The following is a 23984-nucleotide window of genomic DNA, read 5'->3' as shown; positions in this document are numbered from 1 at the left end:
AGCTGGCCTGAGCCTGAGCTAGTGCTCCGGTCGAAGGGATGGGCCGAAGGCGGCCTAGGCCTGAAGCGAGTGCTCCGGTCCTATTGAGTTCAGACTTTTTGTCTTGCTGGCGGGTGCGCGCGAGCGCACCCGCGGGTGTAGCCCTCGAGCCCTAGGTGGTTCAGGCTGAACCGGTTCGGGGTGTTGTCTTAGCAGGCGTTTATGCATGTTTTTTAGTTTGAGACGGAATTTTGTTTAACCATGGCGTCGTTGTGCAGCCGAGGTGTTTTTAAGAGCGGGGATTGGATTGAGACAGAACTTAATGATCCCGGCATCGGTGTGCGTCGGGGATCGGATGAGGAAGTTTTTAGTTTTTGAAACAAGCCCTGGCGTCAGTGCGCATCGTGAACGGAAAATAACTTAGTTTCGGATGCAACAGAGTTCGATCTGTGGCGTTGGTGCGCGCCGTGGGATCGGGGAACGTGGAGTCGCGAGTAGACCCAGGCGTCGGTGCTCGCCGTGGATCGAAAGAGTTAGTTTTAGTTAGTGAAGCCGTCTGAAGCCGTTACGCGAGTTAAGGAGACGCGGTCCCAAGCCGTAGCCGAATGTCGCCTATCCCGTCGACGCGAATTAAGGAGTCACGAACCCAAGCCGTAGCCGGATGTCGCCTATCCCGTTGACGTGAGTTAAGGAGTCATGGTCCCAAGCCATAGCCGGATGTCGCCTATCCCGTCGACACGAATTCGGAGTCGCGGTCCCATGGTGTTTAAACCCCCGAGCCCTGTCGGGCCTTCTTGGGGGGCTGTGAGTCGTTTTTGCGCTACCCAATTCTGTTCCTCACAATCGGTGGGGCTGAGTTTCGTCGCCTGTCCCGATCGCTCGGGCTCAAAGACTAGCTCGGTGAGCTCGCTAACGGGTGTGATCGAGTGGAATCCGGGTCCATCGTTCGTGATGGGGTCGGCATAGCCCTCTTATGATATTCCACTACTCCTTTACCTGCAGCCCGACAGATGCCTAGGTCGTTCCATAGACCGACCCATGTGGCCTGACGGCCTCCCCTCGATGGAGATTCTGTGGGCTTGGTGGGTTCAGGATCAAACGAGAAGGTTGAGATGACCCAGTTTGCCAGATCGGGCGAAGGCCACACGGTGCTCATCTACGGTTTTCTCCCCTGGCTCTGTTTGGTTGCTCATGTCGAATGAGGCAAGCCACTGCTTCGTGGCGCAACATGGAGCATTTTGGTGCATTTCGCTGCACGTGCGATGCTTAGTTCCTGAGCCCCCGGACGGTTCATGCCCTAACTGTCCACGGGGTTCAGGCGTATGAGATGAATGCGCGTATGGATGTATGAATGATTTGTAATGAAATAGAGGGGCTTTGATGGTGTTTTACCTTGAAGACTGGAGCGACGGGGTTCGAAGAGCTCTAGTCGAAAACGCCCGTCCGAGACCTGCGCTTGTCAATCGTGGGTTAGCCCTCGTGTGAACAGTTTTTAATGAACATATGCTTACCTTGATGACCTGAGAGACGGGGTTCGGAGAGCTTCAGTTAGAAATGTCCGACCTAGACCCAGGCTCATCATACGAGACAGAGTCGGCATGGCCCGCATGGGGCATCCCTTCGCTTCCTTCCTGTATCTCAGGTACTTGTCCTGAGTGAATCGAACGACTCAGGAGTCCGGTTGATCCATCCTGGGTGACTCGATCGACTCAGGGAGGTCTAGTTGTCTCCCGATGGAGATTTCGCGTGGTGGCGCCTGCACGGCTGGAGTGACAGAGTTCGGAGAGCTCCAGTCAGAGACGTCTAGCCGGTACATGCGCTCATCAATCGTGGGTTAGCCCTTGTGTGAACTATATGTATTAATGAACACATGCTCACCTCGGTGACCTGAGAGACGGGGTTCGAAGAGCTCTAGTCGGAGCTATCCGGCCAGGACCCGTATCTCAGGTGTTTATCCTGAGTGAATCGATCGACTCAGGAGGCCGGTTGGTCTATCTCGACGGAGACTTCGCTGTTGGATCTCTCTAGGTCACGCCTGGGGAGACAGGGAGCCATCCGCGTGTGGTGATGCTTCGGTTTTCGTGCTCGACGTGAGGTAGTGGCTGGTAGTGCGGTAGTGGTGGGCCATGTCCCGGTCGTGTCCCATCTGATCAGGAGTCATTTCGTCGCGTTGGGCACGTCTCGTCGATCAGGGGGCGTCCCATCTGCATTAAATGGAAAGAGAGAGAGATATAGTTTCTCGCCCTACCGCTTCGCCTTCCTGATCGGCACGCCCTTTCCTAACCGCTGCTACCTTTCCTTTAAGTAGGAGAAGAGAGAGCGTGTTCGCCTCGTTCTTTTGCTTGTTCGTCATCTGCCACCGTTGCCTTTCTTTTTCCTCCTCGTCGAGAGTGTTCTTGAGAGCTGCGGAGGTTTCTAGGAAAGGAAGGGGGAGAGAGCGAGGGAGAAGAGGAGAACTCACCGGAATGTCGGACTAGAGGTCGTCCACCATGAGGGCGTCGGTGCTGGAGGCGTTCGTTACGAAGGGGTTTCTGCCACCGCAGGAGGTGGCGCACTAGAGGGTCCCTGGGAAAGAGGAGGAGTTCCCGCAACCTCATCTCGATGAGGTGGTGTCTTTCCTTACCTTCCACGAGCATGGGTTAGGATACCCCGCACATTGGTTCCTATGTGGGCTCCTCAACGAGTAGGGTCTGGAACTATAGCACCTCAATCCGATGGGGGTGTTGCATATCGCTGGCTTCGTCACCGTCTGTGAGGCTTTCCTTAGGATGGAGCCGCACGTGGACCTCTTCCAGCTCTTCTTCTCTGGGAGAGCGATGACGAACTGGAGTTCGGCCGAGATCGCTTCGGTCGGAGGCTTCGCCCTGCAGAGGAAGCCGCGCGCGGGGAGCTCGTATCCCGCGTACTCCCCATGTGATTCCAACCGGGGATGGCATGGGGAGTGGTTCTACATTAGGAATCCAGCGGGGGCGCCGTTTCTAGCGTTTACTGGCGGGAGGCCGGTGAAGCAGAAGAGTTGGTCGTGAGGCTGTGCCCACATGGAGAGGCACAAGGTGGAGGTCATCGAGGAGGAGCTCCGGAAGCTCTAAGGGACGGCCTTGATAGGGTGCGGGTGTTCCACACCCTTTACCACCGCCGGGGCGCGCCGTTGGTGGAGAGGACGCACCCGATGTGGAAGTATGACGGCCAGTCGGACCCCGACCGCGCGTCACCGAAGGAGCTGTCAGATGAGATCTGGAGTCACGTCGGCCGAGTGCTGCAGCTGAGGCCTAACGAGACGGTGGTGGGAAAACCCATACCATTTAATGCCTCGATCGTGCCCTCGCTGGTATGCTCCCTCACTTTGCTCGTGCTTTTTGCTCTTCCCCTCTTCTTTTTTGATTTTGGTTCATTCATTCCGTAGGGGCTTGGGAGGTACAAGTCCCGGCCACACCTTCCCAAGGGGGCGGCGGGCCGGGCCTGGCAGGCCGCCTAGAAGGAGGCGGCAGACGCTCAGAAGAAGAAGAGAACCAAAGAGGTTCAGCGGAAGGAAGAGAAGAAGGAGGAGGTCGCCCGGCGCGTGAGGGTCGGGGAACGTGCGAGCGACGTCGAGTTAGAACTCGTGTCGGATGATCCTACGGATCTGGACGACATGGCCTTCTTCGACGAGGAGAGTCGGGAGGTCATTGCGACCTCGACGGTGCATCATGACCCTATGGCGACGTCTACTGGCGAGGAGCAAGAGGCCACGCGGCGCGCGGAGGTTCCTGCGTCGAGGAAGCATGCGGCCAGCGCAGATGCCATTGGCGGGCGAGCGGTGAAGCGGACACGGTCACCGCGCCCTCGGCGGTGTTGCTAGCTCCACCGTTGCCTGTGGCAGACGTGGCTGGACGAGCCGGGTGGTCCGAGGAGCGGCTCGACGAATGTGCAGCGGCGGGACCGGTGCCAACGCCGAACTTGCGGCCAGAGGAGGCCCCGCCTACCGTGAATGCGGCCGAACAGTCCGGGCGGTCTGAGGGGCAGACTAGCGCCCGGTCGACGCGTGACTCGTAGTCGGGGGACGCCCCGGCCGCTGCTCCATTCGGGGAGCCCCGAGCCGGAGGTCGTGGCGATCCGCAGGCCGGGCAGGAGCAGGTTGGGCCGGCCCCGACCCCGTCCAAAGTGAGAGGGCGCGGGTCGTAGTCCGGGAGTGGTCCTCATCCTATGGGCGCATCGAGGTCGAGGTCGGCCTTCAGAGTTGTGCCGCTCGCCACCCGGTATGTCTTTCTCCGTTTTCTTTTGGTTTTTGCTGGCTGAGCTTTTTGTTGGAGCGTGACTGACCCATACCTTCCGTCAGTGGCTTGGGGATGCTGGGGATGAGTATTGCCCTGACTGCCGCGTAGGAGACCTAGAAGCCCGTTCTGCAGCATGTCGCGGCGGCAAGACCTTCTGTTCCGGGGATGGTGCCCTCTGGCTCGGCTGTCGAGGAGGCAGCGACCGTGGCGGCGGTGTTAGCGGCGATCCCGGTGCCGATGGCGGCGGTGACATCGGAGGTGACTCTCGCGGCGGAGGCAAGGGAAACCGAGCTTTCTGCCTTGCCAGGTAGAGGGTCACGCGGCTCACCCTTGCCGTCGGAGCCAAAGGCATCGAGGGAAGACGTGGTCGGGCCGGGGTCGGGACGCCCGGCGGTGGCCTGGGTCGACGAGGTGGTGGAGATCCCGTCTGACGATGAGGCGGATGTCCCGGTGGAGCCATCGGTGCCGTTGCAGCAACCCACCGGTGATGTCACAGCGGAGCCGTTGGTGCCATCGCGGAGCATGGCGGTGGTCCAGTCGGTGGTTGGGACCTCTGGTAGGCCAGTGGCGTCATCGCGAGACTTGGCGGTGGCACGATTGGAGGTTGGCCCTCCGGCGAGGTGCCGAAGGGTGACCTGGAATGGCCCTGCCATGAGCATCCAGCGATCACGCGGTTCATCCTTCGGGACTCCCGGGAGCGTCAGCTCTGGGATATCTTTGGGGGGCAAGGGCACGTCACGGTATCAGAACTCACCAAGCTGACCGTGCAGCTTGAAAGCACCCGGAAACGGGCTTTGTTTGCCCGGCAGTTGGTTGAGGGCGACATGCAGCTCGCGGCGGAGGTGAGTTTCTAGTACTTGTCCTTTTCCCCTTGAATCCCCCTTTCGGTTGTTTTTAGCGTGCTTACCTTTCATAGGAGATAAGGAAGACGTCGTCCCGCAAGTCCCACTTCCTCCGGTCGGAGTACGCCTAGATGGCCGAGCTTGAGCGTCGGGCGGAGTCCGCTTGCCGCGAGTCCCAGGACCGGGTGGCCGAGGAGGCCGCGGCGCGGGTGGAGGGGCAGCGTGCGGAGGAGCGGGCGATTGCGGCCAAGCAAGGGCTCGAGGTGGCAAGGGCCCGCCATGCGGAGACTAAGGTGGAGTTGCGGGCATCCCTGGCGAACACCAAGGTGGCGCTTCAGGAGGCCTTGGGGCCCTTGATCTAGAGCGCGCCACCCTGTAGTCGGTGGAGAAGGCCCTAGAGGTGGAGCGGAGGGCCCGGTCGAAGGCGGATCGAGAGATGCGCGCGCTCTGGGGCCGGGTGATGGAGACGGAGGAAGCAAGTGCCCGGCTGCATGAGCAGGTGGCCCAGCTGCGCGAGCAGGTGGCTCAACAAGCGGAGGATCTCTGCACCCTTGAGGCTTCTCACGTCGGTATGTCCCCTTTTTGTTTTTTGTCGTGTTGGCTTTTCCCTCAGCCTGTTTCTGAGCTCGTTGCTCTTCTCGCAGAGCTGGGCGGAAAAGTGGAGGTGCTGGAGCGTACGAAGGAGCTGGCCAAGTCCTGTGAGGAGCATCGTGCTCTTGAGGGGGATCTCGACCAGATCTACAATGTTGCCCAGCACGTCGTTTCAGAGATCTTTGGGTCAGCGCCGAGCACCAGCGCACCCACCGTCCAGCTAGCGGAGGTCCCGGGGGAGGTCTGGGATCTTATCAGATCCAAGCTGTTCTACGGAGCATTGGGGGTGCTGACTGCGGTGGGGACGCACCATCCACACCTGGACTTCGCCACCATATGTAGTGGATACGCTGAAGGCATGAGCATGGCGGACATCCAGTCGATCGGGGAGCACTTGCTGCCGCACGCGCGGTCGGTGGCAGATCAAGTCTCCGCCAAGTGGGTGATGGACGTCCATCGTGAAGACCTGGCCAAAAGCGCGCGTGGAGAGGATGTTGTAGAGCTCTCGGATGGCGAGGAGCCTGGGTCGGAGGTGAATGTCACCCCGGTTTTGGTTGAGCCGGATGCCGTGTCGTCGGGAAGTGAGCAGCCTACGCCTTCGTCGGTTGCACCGTCGTCGGACGTCGCCGGGTCGGCCCAGTAGCATGTAAAAACATAATAGTAGTTAGTAAATGTAGGAAGTTTTAAGTTCGTGGGGAAGCCCCCGTGTAAGACGTTCGTGGTGTGTTTTAATGACTACAATCGGTTTTTTGCTTTTGTAATGGAGTTGCTCCGTTCGGGGAAGCTTGTTCTCTTTCGTTCCTTAGTTCTCCCTTGGCATAATTTTGTTTTAAATTTGTTTCTCTCTCGTACCTGCCCGTTTGTTCCGTGGGCTACAACCTTACAAGCCCGGGGCGTGGCCCGCGAGGCTCGGTCGGTCGTAGCCGTAGGAAAAGGCGGGGTACGATCAGTCGAAATGTTCTAAAGCAAAGTTACGTAAGGTAAAACAAAGGAGCGAACTACCCTTTTACTTAGGTAGGAAGGAGTTTCTTTATACAAAAGCAAAAGAGTACTTAAGGTAAAAAACAACAAAGGGGTAGTAGAGCCCCCCTGGTGGAGCCCCCAAGCGCTCTGAGCCGAACAGTGTTCGGGTCGGGGTGCTCTTGTAGGAGCGTTTGCTAAGTAAGGTAAGACTGAAACCTAGGAAAAGAAGAAAAGACGTAGCTGTTCCAAGGTCCACGAAGAGGGCGTCGTCGTCGTCGTCCTTAAGTCGGTGCTTCCCTTGGCCCGTTAGCCTACCTCAGCAGGCGCCTGAGGAGCTAGCAGTCCTTGTAGAGATGGTTGACGGGATAGTTGTGGTTGGTGCACGGGCTCTCCATGAGCTCGTGAAACTGGCCCGGAGGGTCTTGCTAGGGCTGAGTGCCCGCGTAATCTGCCGCGGCGGCCAACGCGGAGTTGGCCGGTTGGTGGCGATCCTTTCTATTCTTCTTTCCCCTCTGTGTGGAGGGGCCCTCATCTTGATCCTGGCGCTTGGCCTTACCTTTGTCGCGGCCCTCGTTGAAGCGCGGCAGAAAAGGCGCTTGCTGGGGGTGTTGGACAAAGGTCCGTGGTTCTAGGCTGTCAGGGCTGGAACTCCGGTCGACGCTGCACGCGTCTTGGTTCAGCCCGAGCCACGCGTAGATGGGCGGTCGGCACAGGGCGGTTGTGAGACCCCGCTAGCTGGGCCGGTCGTGGGCTGGTCCAAATGGCCGATACTGTAGCACAAGGTGATGTGAGGCAACGCAGCTCAGGCTGCCGGTTACTGTAGCACATGGAACACTATAGCTGCGGTATTTAGTACCACACCAGAAGCTGAAAGGGTAACGAACCAGCTTAAATAGCCAGGCCAAGGACGCGTAGTAACCTTCGGTTAACCGTTTTACGCGAAGCGAGGACGAAAGCGTAAACGGGTTGCTACGTAGGTGGGGTCCCCCCCTCGGTAGAGTGGGCCTGCGCCGTGTGTCGGGCCTGGGGCGTTACAAATGGTATTCAGAGCCAACTCTCGTGGTTTCACGGACGTATGGCTCGGGAGCTCGGACAGGTTACGCATGGCTCTAAAAGAGCATGGCACTTGGGCTGGGGAGCTGGGAATATGTACGTGGGCTAAGAGAGTCGATCCTGGACATTTGTCCTGTATGGGTAAGCTGGTTTGACCCTCGACGAGGACGCCGAGTCCCTAAGGGTGGGTGTATGTGAGACCCCGCTAGCTGGGCCGATCGTGAGGCAACGCAGCTCAGGCTGCCGGTACTGTAGCACATGAAACACTGTAGCTGTGGTATTTAGTACCACACCGGAAGCTGAAAGGGTAACGAACCAGCTTAAATAGCCAGGCCAAGGACGCGTAGTAACCTTCGGTTAACCGTTTTACGCGAAGCGAGGATGAAAGCGTAAATGGGTTGCTACGTAGGTGGGGTCCCCCCTCGGTAGAGTGGGCCTGCGCCATGTGTCGGGCCTGGGGCGTTACAACGGTCGTCAAGTTAAGACGAGGAGCGGTTGCGGCTTCTTGTGCCGCAATCGATGGTTGTGGTGATGACAGGGTGTAGTGTCCCGTCTGCTGCGTCCCTGTTCCCCGGACGGGGAGCAAGGTCGCGGGTCGGCGTCACGATACGGAGCACTCCGCCTGTTGAACGGCGGCGGTCTCCAATAGTGCCTGGAGGTTCTGATGGATTGCCCGTCCGCGAGGGTCATTCGGCTCGGGCAGGTCACGCAGGAGCATTGTCGCGGCGGCAACGTTCTGACTAGCCCGAGCGAACTGCGGGGGATTGGTCCCCCAAACCAGGGCGTTGCGCTGGGGCTGACGGGCATGACCTCGAGCGTCGCTCGCTGGTCTATGCGCACGGGACGCAGTGTGGTGCACGGGACTAGCCTGATGCGGCCACTGTCGTCGTAGATCCTCCCCGTGCTCACGTGTGAGCTCGAGGGTCCCCGCGTGGGGGCCCGGCGGGGCGTGGGTCCGGAAGGACTCAGTTACCCCCAGCGGCTGTTCCGGGGCGTCCGCCGCAGCGTACTCCCGGGACCGACGGTGGCTAGGCGCCACGTCACTGATGCTGGAGCCGTCGCTCCCGACGTCGTCATCCATGATGTCGAGGAAGCAGGTGGGAGAATAGCTCGCCATCCCCACGAACTCAGACGTGAGAGGGTGCGGTGCCAGCACCTTTTGGAGTCCCCGGGTGTATGCGTCCGCGGAAGACGCAAGGCCATAGGGGAACCGGCCGTATGGCGGCTGCAATGGGGACAACAGTAACCCACCGGGTATTTGGTGGAAGATAGAGCGTAGTAAGTAAATAACAGCATGTATATTACTCACAACGGGGTTTGAGCAGAGAGTTTGCTCAGAATGAAGCGCAGATGTCGCGTCGTCGAAGTTGCGCGTCCTGGAGTCGATGGAGGACGTCCCTCCGACGGGTGCCGGGTCGCGAGCCTCCTCGCGGAGGTGGAGTACGCCGAGCCAGTCGGCGACGAAGTCCAGGCTCCCGAAGCGGAAGGCCTGGAATGGCTCGAAGGCGGGTGGAGCCCGCATCCCGGTGGGTGAAGCCCGCACCTGGCGGGCGAGAGTGCGGGGAACTCCAGCGAGCCGAAACGAATCGTATCGTCGGAGCCCGCCACGGCAGGAGTGGCGGAAAAATGGGCCATCCGATGACCAAAAGGTGTTGAACATACAACGTCTTCCCCACGGACGGCGCCAACTGTCGGTGCAGAAAGTGACCAACTAGTAAATATTTATAGTTTTGCTGTACGTTGTGATCGGAGGTGGCCTAGCACTCAATGACACAGGATTTATACTGGTTCAGGCAACGTGCCCTACGTTCCGTCGGGGTCAGTCGGCGACTTTATTCCTGAGCCCAGGTGCTCAAAGTCTATAGTGGGGTTACAAACGAGAAGAAGAAAGGAGGGGGTATACAAGAGGTTCGGAAGGCTCCGACCGGAAGGGTTGCGGTCGGAACTCGGTGGTGCTGCGGTTGTAAGGGGTTGGTGTCGATCTAGTGAGTCTGAGCTTGAAGAAGTCGATCTCCTGGAGGGAGCGCATCCCCTTTTATAGATGAAGGGGATGGCTTTACAGACGAGAGGGAGAGAGTACAGATATTTCTAAGCCTTGCTGCCTACGGTGATGAAAACTGGATAATGGTTGAAGCCCCCAATATTGTTGATGTCACTGTAGGATGTCAGATGTGCACGAGGGTCGAGCTATCTTCTTCAGGAAGGATGAACGTCGGTACCTGCAAATACTTCTGGATGCCTAGTGGCATGTGAGGAGCCGTGCTATGTTCACCCGGTATGGCAAATCCTGGAACCCATACCGCAATCGATGTCCAGAGACACGCGGAGGGGGCTTACCATATGGGAGTTTCTAGTGGCCCCTACAATACTTTGTGTCAGGGTGGTTGCAAAACACTGTTCTGTGCAGGGTATGGTCCCTGGTACAGTGGTTTTGACTTGTGAGCCATGCCTTGCCTTTCTTCGCACGCCTTCTGATTCTTTCCGAACGGGCGTCCCTGGTCGGATGGTCCCCAGTCGGAGAATAGCGATGAGAAGGGTTTTCTATGAATCCCGGTCGGAGACACGGGGTCGGAGTCGGAGGTGGTCCTCAGATCAGGCTTTCCGAGTGGAGGCTGTGCGGAGGCGGCCGGGGCCTGACGCTAGCGCTCTGATAGGAGAGGCCATTCAGAGCTGGCCTGAGCCTGAGCTAGTGCTCCGGTCGGAGGGATGGGCCGAAGGCGGCCTAAGCCTGAAGCGAGTGCTCCGGTCCTGTTGAGTTCAGACTTTTTGGCCGGTCCAGAAGAAGAAAAGGCCGTTCTTCTGGGCCGAGCCTTGGTGTGGAAGCCGGTCTCCGAGGGACCTCGGGTTTATGAACCCAACATATAGTATCACGGTGTTGTTAATTAGAAGGCTCTAGACAATTAATTATATAGTATATAATTTCTATGACAATAAGCCTAAGGTTTGTGCAAGATTTTTCTAACCTTGTCTGTTATGAACAAGCTGTATCTTCAAGATGATACAACTTTTACATATATATCCTCATTAATTCCATGTCACGTAAGCAAAAAAAAAAAAAAACCACGGAATTTATCATTGAGTATGTTACTATCCGCTATGACTAGCCTCATTAGGTTGCTATAAACTGAAAACATGCACCGATCTGCCGCGAAAACAAAAACAAAATTACCAAACCCAGATTATCTACGATTTTGCCTAAAAGAGGATACTAGATTATCTACTTTGCCTAAAAGAGAACTCCAGATTATCCACTTTGGACCACGCTCATACTTGATTGGACCTTATTGGTGGTGGTGCTATTGTCGGCCTGTCGCTTATTTACAAACGGCATCTAGGCTGTGATATTCGTGTGTACAAGAGGTAACCACAGCCAGACCGAGGCAAACCCGGTTCGCTTGATCGTATCAGCCATGCTTGTTTTTTTCTCACAACAAAACAGTATCAGCCGACTTATAAGCAACAGAAACGATCAAGCGAACGGGGAGGTTGACATCAATTATCACCAGTAGCTTTCAGCCAGCATTGCAACACCAAAATGATCAAACAACAATCCACACAGTTAACAGCCAAAGTACTCGACAAGTTCATGCACAAAGGACAGACGAGCGAGTGATGATTATTCATTCCAACAGCAACACAATCACTTATTCTCCATGGAACACATCATAGTACAAGAGGTAACCACTCCCAGTCTTGCAAGAGATAGCCACTCCCTGCTAAACTCAAACAGATAGCCTACCCGAAACAGAAATTTTGAAGTCCAAAAGATACCACCTAAAAACTAGCAACTGCCGAATCCACTGCATTCGAATCAGATGCAGAACACAACTGGCATACAGTAACCAACTGGAAATCAGATGCAGAACACAATTGGCATACAGTAACCAATTGGAAATGTTAGCCAAACACAGGCGCTCAGAGCTTACCCTTCAGCCTCTTCTTCAGCACATCCATGACGGCACCAAAGTCAGCCTTCACGCTCACAGGCGGGTTGGAGTATTTGCAAGCCATGTCCTCAATCTTGCTGTCATGGTAGTCGATCTTTGACTGCGAGAACTTCAGGCCATGAGCTGTGCTGACAACCACCGTGCGGTCGTTTGGCCCGATGATGCGCTGGTCCCTGAGCTTGAACAGGGCGGCGCCGGGGTGCCCCACTTAATCATAACCACAGTGACTCATATGATGTTCAAAGAAAATAGCATATCTAATGCGCAACTACCATATTTTAACATTAAAATTTGACTTCTAGCAATAACGATGAGATTTTGGTCGAAACATAAGGTAGAGGTAAATGATAATAACACTCATCATTTAACAAAAAGAAGACCACATTGAGCACTTTAGCAAAATATGTCATCCACTCCAGGAGACCAGGATCAAGATCCCACTAGCCTCAAAGGAAAGAGAATAGATAGGTCAATTATTTAGAAAACAAACTGCACAATTATCTATTAAGAGTAGACGTGTTGCATTACCTACCAGAGATCATATTTACGCTATTTTCCTTCCATGGTCATGAAACTTCCAAACTCATCAAATCATTCTGGAATAAACTTTCTCGTCTTGTCTCCAATATCTGAAACAAGAAAATTACATTTGCAAGCATAATCAAATTGCAGATCCGCACTATTATAAATGTATATATAAAAAGAGAGAAAACCCAACTAATATTAACCCTAAACCAGTAAACCTGTAGGCTACAATTTCAATTTGAACACTATGAATCGGATGTGATGCCTTACCTTTTCTTTTGGACCAGAAGAGAAAGCCAGAGAGGGTTGAGGCCGATCTTTTCAAAAGAAAAAAGAGAGGGGTGAGGCAATGAGGGACTGAGGGTCGCTGGCGGGTTCTTCCGCCGGGCGCCGCCTGCTAGTTGCGCTGTCCGGTGCTCTGATTGGCTACACAGTTACTTCCTGTGTAGAGCCGTAGAGATGGAAGGGGAAGGGACGTCAGTGTCGCCGGCTCGCTGGCTCGCGCTCGCCGGCTCGCGCTCGCCGCGTTGCCATCGCCATCGGCGTTCAGGCGAAAAAAAACGCGGACTCGCGGGCATATGCGGCTGTGCACTAGCGAAAAGTCGCGGCCTCCTGGTCTCCTGGTCTCCTGGGAGCCTCCGTGCCTTCTCCTGGAAGGAGCCTGCGAGTGCGAGGTGGGCTTGGGCAGCTGGGCCTCAATCTCTCAAACGTGTTGCTTGCTGGCCAAACTGGCTTGGTGGGGGGTGCCTCGTTTTGGCCCAGGGGGGTGCACAAGGGGTGAAATGTTGATAGTAACAATGTATTTTTGTTTTCGGCCTGGGTGCCTAGGCACCCGGTGGACTTAACTGGGCTTCGCCCTTCGGCGAGCGCAACCCCAGTATGCGGGCAAGCAAACATCCCGGTGCGGTCAGCGAGTGACATTGCGTTCATGAGCTCTTCCTCTGTGGCCTCCTCAACAATGCCATTCGTTGCCCTGAGCGCGACCACAGCTCGGTCGACAGACACCGGGTCACCGATCTGAATCGCTGATGCAAATGTCGGCCTGGCCACCTGTGGTTGGAACTCGGTCCAGCCTGACTTGTAATAGCCGTAGAGCGGGTTTGCGTTGGCCGCCTGAGCGCAGACAAGCCGCGGCACACGATCAACAAGCCCAAGAACACGGCACATGTCGAATCCCTTGTAGAAGGCATATATGTTCCCCAGATTGCCTCCCGGCACAATCACCCAATCCGGCACCTCCCAATCGAACTGCTGCAGTATCTCAATGGCCGCTGTCTTCTGCCCCTCAAGCCGGAGGGAATTGAGCGAATTGGCAAGGTAGATAGGCAGCTCGGCAGTCACCTCCCTGATGAGCCGCATGCATCCGTCGAAGTCGGTGTCGAGCGAGAGCACGGTGGCGCCGTTGGCGATGGGCTGGATGAGCTGCTCCAGCGAGATGCGATTGGCAGGGAGGAAGACAATGGCCGGGATCCCCGCGGCGGCAGCAGTAGGCGGAGAGCGCGGCGGAGGTGTCCCCCGTGGACGCGCACCCGACGCCGGCGATGGGGCGCGAGAGCGGCGCGCGGCGGAGGCGGTTGACCTGGCTGACGAGTACGGTCATGCCGAGGTCCTTGAAGGAGCCCGTGTGGGAGATGCCGCAGTGCTTGACCCAGAGGTCGTTCATCCCGCCGAGGTGGTCGCAGCCGAGGCGCTCGGCCCAGAAGAGGTTGGAGTTGCCCTCGAAGAGGGAGACGATGTGGTCGGGCTCGATCTCGGGGAGCACGAACTCCTTCTTGGACCAGACGCCGGAGCCGTAGGGCCAGGTGGTGCGGCCGACGCGGGAGTCGAAGAGGTCGCGCCAGTAGGCGCCCGAGAAGCGGGCCAGCGCCTCCATGTCGTGGCGCACGTCGAGGAGCCCGCCCGAGCTGGAGCGGTAGACGATCTCGTCCAGGGAGTAGCGCTCGTTGGGGTCGCCGTTCGGGGCCGGCGGGAAGGGCTCGTACCACGCGGAGAGGCCCTGCTTTGGGGCCGGGTGCCGCGCCGCCTCCTCGCGGATGTTCTCATCCGCCGCGCGCCGGTGCTTGGTGGTGACCGCGGGGGCGGCGGCGTCGGTGGCGCAGCAGCGGACGCGGCGGGCTGCCGGGTGGAGCTGGAGGTGGTGGCTTGGGGTGGCGGAGCGCGACTGGGGGTGGGATAGGAGGAACGACATGGAGGCGGCGTGGGTCGTCGCCGCCATGGTGGGGAAAAAGCTGGCGGCGGCGGAGTGGGATTAGGGGAGGGGACTGATGAGTGATGAGTGATGAGTGACGTGGATGGGAGGGTTTAAGGAAGGTGGATCTGTGGAATCGTGTTTTTTTTTTTGAGTGGTGGGGTTGGTGGAAAGCTGGACGTGTCCGCGAACGGTGGAGAAGCACACAAAACAACAATTATAGGGAAACTAAACTAGTTTTGTTTCTTTCTATGGTATATATATGAATCTTGCTAATTGTCGCAAAAAAAAACTTGCTAATCACAATGAAGTATTTCCACATATATATAGTCCGAATAGGTCTGTTCGTTTCGCTGAAATTTGGCTTATGCTGATTTGTTCGTTTTGTTAAAATTTAGTTTATGCTAATGCTGATTTGTTGTAAAAGGAAAACACTGTTCATTCATTGAAAAGTACTGCTGAAGCAGGTAACAAGGTATTCCGTCCTGAAATAAGTGCATTCTAGGGTCTTTTTGTATTAAACATAACTGACAGAGTTGGAGACAAATTTTTGGATCAAGTGGTCCAGTTGGCGGTGGCAATTGGCAGGCTGTCAAGGGAAAAACCTGGCATTGCATACCTTGATCTTGATGCACAAACATATACCAATGTATAATCAACATGAACTAAAACATGAGATCATAGCTTCAGAAGCAGTTCTCTGAATACAGTGTTGAACATTTTGGGGGTTTGATGGTGTTGATCGATGAACGTTGGAGCAGTACATGTATTGAGTTATCGCGGAGAAAAACACAGAAAGACAGAAATCCAAATAATCCCCATAATCTGAGAACAATATGTGAATCCAATTTACATTACTTGCTGTGTGATAAAATGAAAACCTCTACAGATCAATTAGGGTAAATATATCTTGGCGGCAATGGCCCTTGTGTCAACAACTAAGCGAACCTAATAATCTATGTGTCGTTTGGTTTTCATCTATTCAACATTTCTAGGTGGCTTGTGGAGGAGTGTTCACAAACTTGTGCACTCTTGTTGAATCCTTCCTGTACCATAATTCTTACTGCTTGCAAGGCCCCTTTGGAACGTGACTTCAAGCTGCAGAAATTGGTGAGAAGAGTTAACGATATTCTGCTTGAATAGATCAGTGTAGTGCATTTCAGCTTAAGATTTTATGATACCATGGTCTACAGGTCTACTTAAGAAAAACATCATAGGAATAGTGATCAAGCAAATTTGCATGCATCCAAATGGTATAGTGCAGTCTAGCGCAAACCTCTTCCTTTTCTTGCTTGGTGAATGACTGTAGAACAAAAGCTGATAGCACCCAGCTCCTCAGGTGGCCGTCCAATGCCTGTACAACATTTTTTTTTGGGTGGGGGGGGGGAGGAATCATATTTCAGACTTAACCACTGACGAATAAAAAAATAAATAATTGTCGTACCAATCCTTAGACGTGCGAAATTGCGGCTTTGTTTCAAATGGTCAATAATACTCCTCATCCTGCGATTTGTACAAATGGTTAAGCGAAACAAAGCATGATAGTTTTGATAGAACTACATTAGCATGTTTGTAAACTATTGAAGAAAACAGAGGGTTCACAAGGATTTATGTTCCAAGTTCCATTTGAAGAAAAAGAAATGTAACAGTCGCCTCATAGTGGAGGGAAGGGTTGTGAGTAAAATTCAATTTATAAAGCAAGTGTTATATATTATTTTTATTGAACCATTCACTCAAGTCCCTTTCAATTTAGCCATGGAGTACAAGGGGAAGAAGGGTTCTAGAAAAGAAATGAATACCCATTGTGCCCACCATGTCCCCCCTTTGGTAGCAGACGCAATTTCGCAAAGGGTAGATCAAGATCATCATAGATCTATAAAGAACAGGAGACAATTTACTGTGACAAAAGATTCTCATAACATGACAAAGTACCAGCTCAAGGACAACATTTACCACAACTAATTGATTGAGTGGTATCTTGAAGTATGAAACCAGCTGTCCCACCTACATAAATAGCAGTAAGGAGAAAAGGACTAGCAAGAACAACTGATTTCAAGCTGCAGTAGAGTAATTTCACTTACAGACTCACCACTTGCATTCATAAATGTCTGTGGCTTGGCAAGCATTACAGGGACATCACCAATGAGGCCTAAATTAGAGTGAAGCATTATATTTTCAAAAACATACATGTCTATTTTAATTACATTAGATATATATCTAATCATAAATTGCGAATTAATAGGTTTTCTTTGTTTGCAGGATGATTGAAAATTCCAAACTGAACTTGCTAGTAGATACTTCTTACAAAGCATTAACTCAGAAGGTGCAAACAGGAAGTGTATGATCAAGAACAGATGAAAATTCAGATAAATGGGCTCATATTCATCTGTTTGATCGCTGGAAGCACTCACTACCTTAGATAATGCTCAAAAGCTTAAAAAACAGCACTTAATTGTACTGTTTAGCAGAAAAGTTCACATGAAGTAAGAAAAGCTTAGAAAGACCAATGGTAAAATTCAAGAGAGATGATGTCTTACTTGATTCTGCACAAGTCAGACAAGAGAAATGACAAATAATTAACTGATTAAACTAGCTAGCAAGAAGAAAAGGAAGGAGAAAAACAAAATATCAGATATTACAGCATTTCGGCCAGTCAAGGACAGAGCCAGAAATTGGGGAACAAGGGAAGTCAACTAAGAGTTGAAATATACACGACAAGGGGTGCCAAGTACTTGTAGTACCAGCAAATTTCTCAACATGCAAAAGAAACTGCAACACTATATTGATCACCATGAGGGCAACATAAAATGCTTAGCTAGGTGGAAGTTTTATCACTCACTGATACAGACCCATATATCAGTAAAATTAATTACCTTTTCCGACAATCGCCTTAAATTGTTTACTGCTGACTGAAATGCCCTCAGCTTCCGCAATAGCATCAATCATCTCAAAGCCAACCTGTGTCGTGACATAAGATGATTAAAACATGATTCTGGATCTTACAATTATTTACTACTGAATTCACAGCATGCTCTACTAAAGCAATAGTTTACATCCTATATAACATAATCAAAGATCCAGTTTTTCAACAGAACAATGCTACATTATGTCTATGTTTGAACCGTAAACCAATGCATACTTAAAATCACTAGAAGGCATACGCACAGATTATAAAGAATTAAATGGAAGCTCCAATGTGCTCAAGACAACCAATATGCAAATTAAGCGAAGCTCAAGATGCCTAAATGCCAAAACTTTCTATGAAATAGTATGAAACAACAAAAATATAAGAACAACTTTATTTGAAGTTATAGCCTGGTGGATAAGATTCAACCTTCATAAGTGGTAGCCCTTCCCAACTTAATCATAAACATGCTATCTTGGTTCTTCTAGTTGAAATCATAGTTCTGCTAATGCAAAATTGTAACTTTGGACTAAGATTTACATTTCACGAATTCGGTTCATGCTTAACTAGTTTCATTACGACAAGGTTATGATCTCTATATGCTAACTCCTAAAACAACAAATTCCTCCAATAATCAGACAAGAGAAGGGGATTCAATGCAGGACACATGCTATCCGTAGCAAGAAAAAAGCCTAAAAGGGGAATCATTTCCATTGCCAGCAGCCAGAAAGAAAAAAAAAAGACAAATTATCTGTGTTAGAGAATTAAAAGGGATTGCACATAACCACAGTACATGGAAAAAGTGATAGACCCCATGAAGAATTTTCAATTCTTAATGCCAAGGTAATTGTGATGGAAACATGTGCATGTAGAATTACTTGATGAGTTGATGCAAATAAAATTTTAGCACCACAATCAGCAACAGTTGTTGTCATCAACCAAGCATGCCCACCCTAGAATATCTCTCAACCAAACGCAATCCTTATTCCCCACTCCTGCATCAGTTGAATCCACTATGATCGACAGACAGCCCATCCACATATCGAAGTAAAAAACTACTAGTCTAGATCGAATTTCCTTTTGCCCCCAATTAGTAACCGGGGTCACCGTGGTCGCCACCGACGAGGCAGTCGCCCTCGCAGCTATCGTCGTCTTAGCTAGATTTAGATTTATCCTACCCGAGGCGTGATGGACGGGCAATTGGAGAGAGCTCGCGAACTTACGTTGTGCCGAGTGCCTTTGTACATCCGCCCGGGGTTCCCCAGACCAACGAAGAGCCATGGTTTCTGGGCGCCGGCGCAGGCGTCGGCAGCGGCTGCCGCAGAAGACGAGGCAGCGGCTTCACAAGCGAGGGCCGGCATGCTCGAGGGGCTCGCTCGACCGAAAAATACGCGCGAGAATCCGAGGCGGTCGGACACGGAGCCCAGGACGGCGGAGGCAAGCGCGGAAGAAGAATCGAGGACGCCGGAGAAAAGCCGCATCGCCGCCGTTTGGTTGTTATAGCACGCGGTTCCAGGGGTCCGAGCTGTTGACCGAAAGATAACCCAGGCGGAGTAGCGGACCGATTGCCCATGGGCCTTGTAGAGGCCCAGGCCCCAATCGTGTTTGTGGTGATTGAAAACGACATTTCGGCCTGTGTTTTATCTTTTTGATGTATATATGTGCTTGAAAACTTTACAAACCATGATTTATTAAGGAAAATCAACGAAAAACTTGTACATAGCAGCCCGACCAATTGACTCCAAAACAACCAACTGCACACATAAGCAACACACAATCGACATAACCCGCCATGCATCATCGTTGCCAAGCTTGACGCAAGAGCAATCAGCAGCTCCGACTCTCATGGTGAGGATCAACCGGAGCGCCCCCAAAACATAGCTAGCCCCGATGCACCTAGAACCACCAGCATATATGCCGTCATCGTTGCTGAGCTTCACTTCACCCCACAGTAAATAGTTTTGATTCCATTGCGCAAGCCCATAACCATGATTGTCGGAAATTACGCCATAAAGCAAGCAACGACACCAAGGAGGTTCGGCCTCGTCGAAAAACCCTAGCACGCTGGGCACCGAAAGGGACCACACGGGCCGACACCCCTTGACGGTGCAAGATCACCAAGGCGATGTCTCCAAGGAGCGAATGACCTGAGTGCCGCTATCACCCGCTAAAAAACTTAGGCAAAGTTTTCCCCAAAGAATCCTACAATGTGAACATGAAAGCACCTGCACAATGCTTCTAAGGAAGAAAGTACGATGTGAACAGGAAAGCACCTGCACAATGCTTCCAAGGAAAAAAAGTGGAGGAGAGGGGACTCTTTATCGTGTGCTCACTCGCTTCTAAGACTAGCAAGGAATGAAGTACATCAGCCATACAAGAGGTCTTTTATGTAATATCGAAACAAAAGGTCTTTGGCTAGGATGGTCCAGCTTCGGCTGTGTTAGGTCGACCTCCTTCGACGCTCGATAGAAGCGCGTTGTTTGTTTGTTTAAACTCTTCTCCTTAATACAATGATATACAAATCTTTTGCGTATTCGAGAAAAAAGTATATCAACCATACAAGAAAACTAATCAAGAGGATAAAGTGATTATATATATATATATATATATATATATATATATATATATATATATATATATATATATATATATATATATATATATAGATAGTATTCATGCAAGGGAATAGAGATTAAAATGCAGACATGCAACTAAAGAAAGATGTTCATGGGAGAAAAGGAAACTTCAATCAGAAACAAATTTGTTAGAAAATAAACTTCAAACAGAAACCGTGCATTTGGAACATGAAGTGGCGCATGTGCGCTAAATAAAGATTGTGGTACACAATATAGCCTCTCTTTTACCCAGCGTTTTAGGCTACCACTGTACAATCATTTAGTTGTGACTTGTTCTATTAATAACAAAAAAAGGTATTTTAATAATGAATAATATACTATTTAATGTTTGCACACGGTTTCTTTAAGTAACGAATGTTCAAACTTCGTGTCCAAATGCAAACCATGTCAAATACTACCATATTTAAAACCGGATAATGTTAACACATTGTGCTTTTGATGAAAGAAGGAAACAATGCAACTAAATAAGATGAGGAGCTGGATAGATATATTTACAATAAGATGGCATATCTATATGGGAACTTAAATATGGTAGCTAAAGCAAATATGGGAACTAACTTAAGCAAATGGACGAGTCCTGTTCTTCCTCTCGGACGCCATGTCGAACGGCCCACTAGGGCACAGCTGGTTGCAGAGCTCCATGTAGGTGGAGTAGAGGACTCTGTCCTTCGCACCGGTGCGGTGCTGCCTGGTGCAGGCACAGAAGTGCTTTAGCTGCTCTAGAGTACAGAGCCCCAGCGTCTGGCCGAGCAGCAGGAACATCCAATTAATCCTCCATTTCTCGGCCGCGATCACGGGGCGGAGGCTGTTCTTCTGCCCGCACTTGTCGCAGTCCGGCAGCGCCGGGTACATCCACTCCGGCGGCGCCCGGTCGTGCATGGCTTCCACGTTGCGGACGATGAAGCGAGACAGCTCCTCGAACTTGGCCCTCATCTCATACGAGATCGTCTTGCCAGCGTCGCAGCGCTTGCAGCGGACCTCGCCCTCGACGAAGCTGATCCCTCGCTCGATCAGCTCGGCGAGCGTTGGGTGCGCTCCCGCGGTGTTGGTCGCCCACGGGAATGGCGGCGGCGCGTTCTCGCCACCGGTGGTCGGTGCGGCGTCAGCAGCATCTGCATCATCACCGGCTGCACCGCTGCGGCGGCGGCAACCGGTGGCATTGCCGCGTCGCCCACGCGGGGACTTTCTGTTGGGAGGCAGTGGTACGGACGAGGGAGGAGATGCACCCAACAACGCCACAGCTCCTTTGGATCGAGGCACCGGCGTCGTCGCGCCACTGTCACTGGCGTCCATGGCGTTGCCGTGGACTGGGACGGGGACTGGGACGGCGCAACTGCCATCACTAGCAAACAGCGGCGGCAACAAAGACACCGGATTCGCCACCGCCAGGGCCTTGGAAGCACGGACAAGGACATGCCCGCCACCATTGCCGTCGCCGGGCACCGCCGAGGCAACAAGGCCCAGCGCGAATGCCGAAGCGCGATTAGCAGGCACAGGCGGCTCGTAGGCCGCCGTGGCGGCAGCGAGGACAGACGGCACGGCCGACGACGCATCCAGCGGCGCCGCCGCCGCCGTGGGCAGCAACGCGCCCGCCACCGGCGAGAAGCCGCCGTCGGCCGCGGACGACGGGTTGTTGTAGATGGAGCCAAGCGACAAATCGAGGAAGCCGTTGCCGCTGCCGTGCTCCTCCTCGGCGGTCCTCCGCCTGATCAACCCCGACGCTCTACCGCCATCGCCGGGCACCAGTGAGTAGCCCGGCTTGTTGTCCCCCATCTACCCTCCGCTCGCTGCCTCTCTCACTGCACGTAGGCTTGCCTGGTTGGTCGACGTACTCGATAGGGCTAAACCGCGGCCTGATGGATGGCGCGTGACTGGCAGCGTAGGATAAGAGCGAATGGGTGCGGGTTTTAAGGGCCCGGACCGCCGGGCGCGAACGCGACTCCTGTAGACCTTCCTCGTTCCGACTTCCGAGGAATCATTGCACGGGTTGTTGAGATTAGCGATGCATGCAAGCATGGATTTGGGTTTGGGGGGGTGGGGTGGGGGGTTGTGGAGAGAGAGAGACAGCGGGGAGTTCCGCCGTTCCGGTCAGAGATGCGGTGAGATTAGTTACTACAGTGGAAATTTGGTTTCCCAAGGGGACGGGGGACTCGCTGTTCCTGTTCCCACGGCGTACTCCCCATGTTCCTGTTCCCATCTGCCATCTTCCTCCTAGAATATTCCCAGCGCAATCTTTATGCTTGTTTCATATTCCCAGCACACGGTTTCTAACTGTGATTTTTTTTATAACTGTATATTGTTTTCTTACATGGCTGATTGAACTTTCCTTTTCTCTTAGAATATACTCCCTCCGTTATATTTTATCTGGCACAAGTTAGAATTACACGGTCTTCTAGATTATACTTTGACCAATCATTTTGTTTTATAATATATTATTTATGCTTATAGACTTATAATCATTGGATAGTATAATTCCTTACAAATCTAATCATATAAAGTTTGTATTGTAATAGTTAAAAATGAGGTAGTATTTCTTTCTTATATTATCATTTGTTTAATCTATCTCTTTCATTACATGAATGTCTGTAAATACCTCTGGTAAATTCATCCTTTTGATTAATTTCTTTATGTACCTGATGGACTTTATTCCCAAACGCCATTTGGAAACCGAGTGCAGCGAGTTTCTTTAGAGATTTGCCGTAAGTTTGTCTGTTTGTCTCCTCCATTCCACCCATCCGAGCTGTTAAGATTTGCACGGCTACATACTCGTGCTATATATCCGATCCGATTGAACAAGACCGTATACTTCAAGATCGTCGTTGCTATTTTTTCCGACTACCTATTGTGATGGGACAAACATGTCAAATAATGTTGTACTCGTTTTCGTCCCAAAGTAAATTAACTTCGAGTCTTGTCCTTCCGGTAGTAATCTGGACTGATTTATTTATGGAGTACTATAAAAATCCAGGTGTTAACAGTCAAAAGTCTACCAACTTGCATTGTCCTTGAACGGACTTCATTTGCATGCAACTCCGACATCGTTCGGAGTGAAAAGCAATTAAGATGCAGTTTGGCCTTCAGATTATAGCATTAATTAGAATGTCCTTTAGAAAGAAACACAATATTGATACGGAGTAGAGAGCATTCACATTATTTATCTAGTACTCCGTGGAGTATATATGGCTACTTCAACCTCCACGGCGACCTTCTGCCTAAGTGTGAAGCGATGCATGTAACGTGTTGGAGCTTTCAAGGGGCTTCTCTAAGCAAGCTGTTTCTAGTTCTGATTCCACATTCTCCGATTTTGAATAAACTAGTCACAAATTTCCATTTGTGATTTTTTTTGAGAGAGGCCAATTCGAATATTTTTTAAGGTTCTGTTAGGGACAACTTTTTATATGAGAACCTGCCTATTTGGAGAATATATATCCCCTGGCTGAAGAGAGGCCGAGTGTTTGGCAAGAAATTGTTTGTCTTGGTGTGTAATGACATGTATCCCTCTAATACCAATAATGACTTGTTTGGTTGACAAATTGTGGTAAATCCATTGTTTGTATTCATTTATTTCAACATTTTGGGATCGACATTTTTGCTCATATAAGCATCTTCTTATATGTGAAGATAAAATGTGACAACATTTATTTGATTACACTGTCTCTATCCATAAGGGCACTCTCAACCAAGAAATTAGGATAGTTTCTATGTTCATAAATTAGGGTGCCAACTAAATAAATTGATGATGTGGCATTGAAATTATAGAAAAGAGAGTAGGAAATGATTTCTTATGTAAAAAAACCATGTCTACACGGAACCAAGACATGAACAAATATGATAGGAACATATGTGATATGGAGAGGAAAGATATGTGATTGGACAGAAAAATATTACGAAAAAACTATCCATTGAAAATATAATTTCTATGTGTAGTATCTACATGATTTAGTAATTATAGAAACTACCTCATAGTTTCTAGGTTAGGATTGCCCTAAAAGAACTATATACACCTATGATATCACTAAGTCCAATCATTTCATAGTATTCGGTAACAAGGGAAGTTGATAATATTGTGATCGTCACTAATTGATTACATTCTGGCCCTCCA

At 51.5% G+C, this 23984-nt stretch overlaps 2 pseudogenes; both read right to left on the bottom strand.

Moving 5' to 3' along the window:
• Positions 1-11283: 11283 nt before the first annotated feature.
• LOC136513458 (threonine synthase, chloroplastic-like) lies at positions 11284-14400 on the bottom strand (annotated as a pseudogene).
• A 496-nt stretch (positions 14401-14896) lies between these two features.
• LOC136511221 (peptidyl-tRNA hydrolase, mitochondrial-like) lies at positions 14897-18779 on the bottom strand (annotated as a pseudogene).
• Between the last annotated feature and the right edge of the window lie 5205 nt (positions 18780-23984).

This window comes from Miscanthus floridulus, chromosome 16 (genome assembly GCF_019320115.1).
Source record: "Miscanthus floridulus cultivar M001 chromosome 16, ASM1932011v1, whole genome shotgun sequence".
In the NCBI taxonomy this organism is placed as follows: Eukaryota; Viridiplantae; Streptophyta; class Magnoliopsida; order Poales; family Poaceae; genus Miscanthus; species Miscanthus floridulus.
The sequence above is the reverse complement of the archived record's forward strand: the minus strand, read 5'-3'. Positions and strand labels throughout refer to the sequence as shown.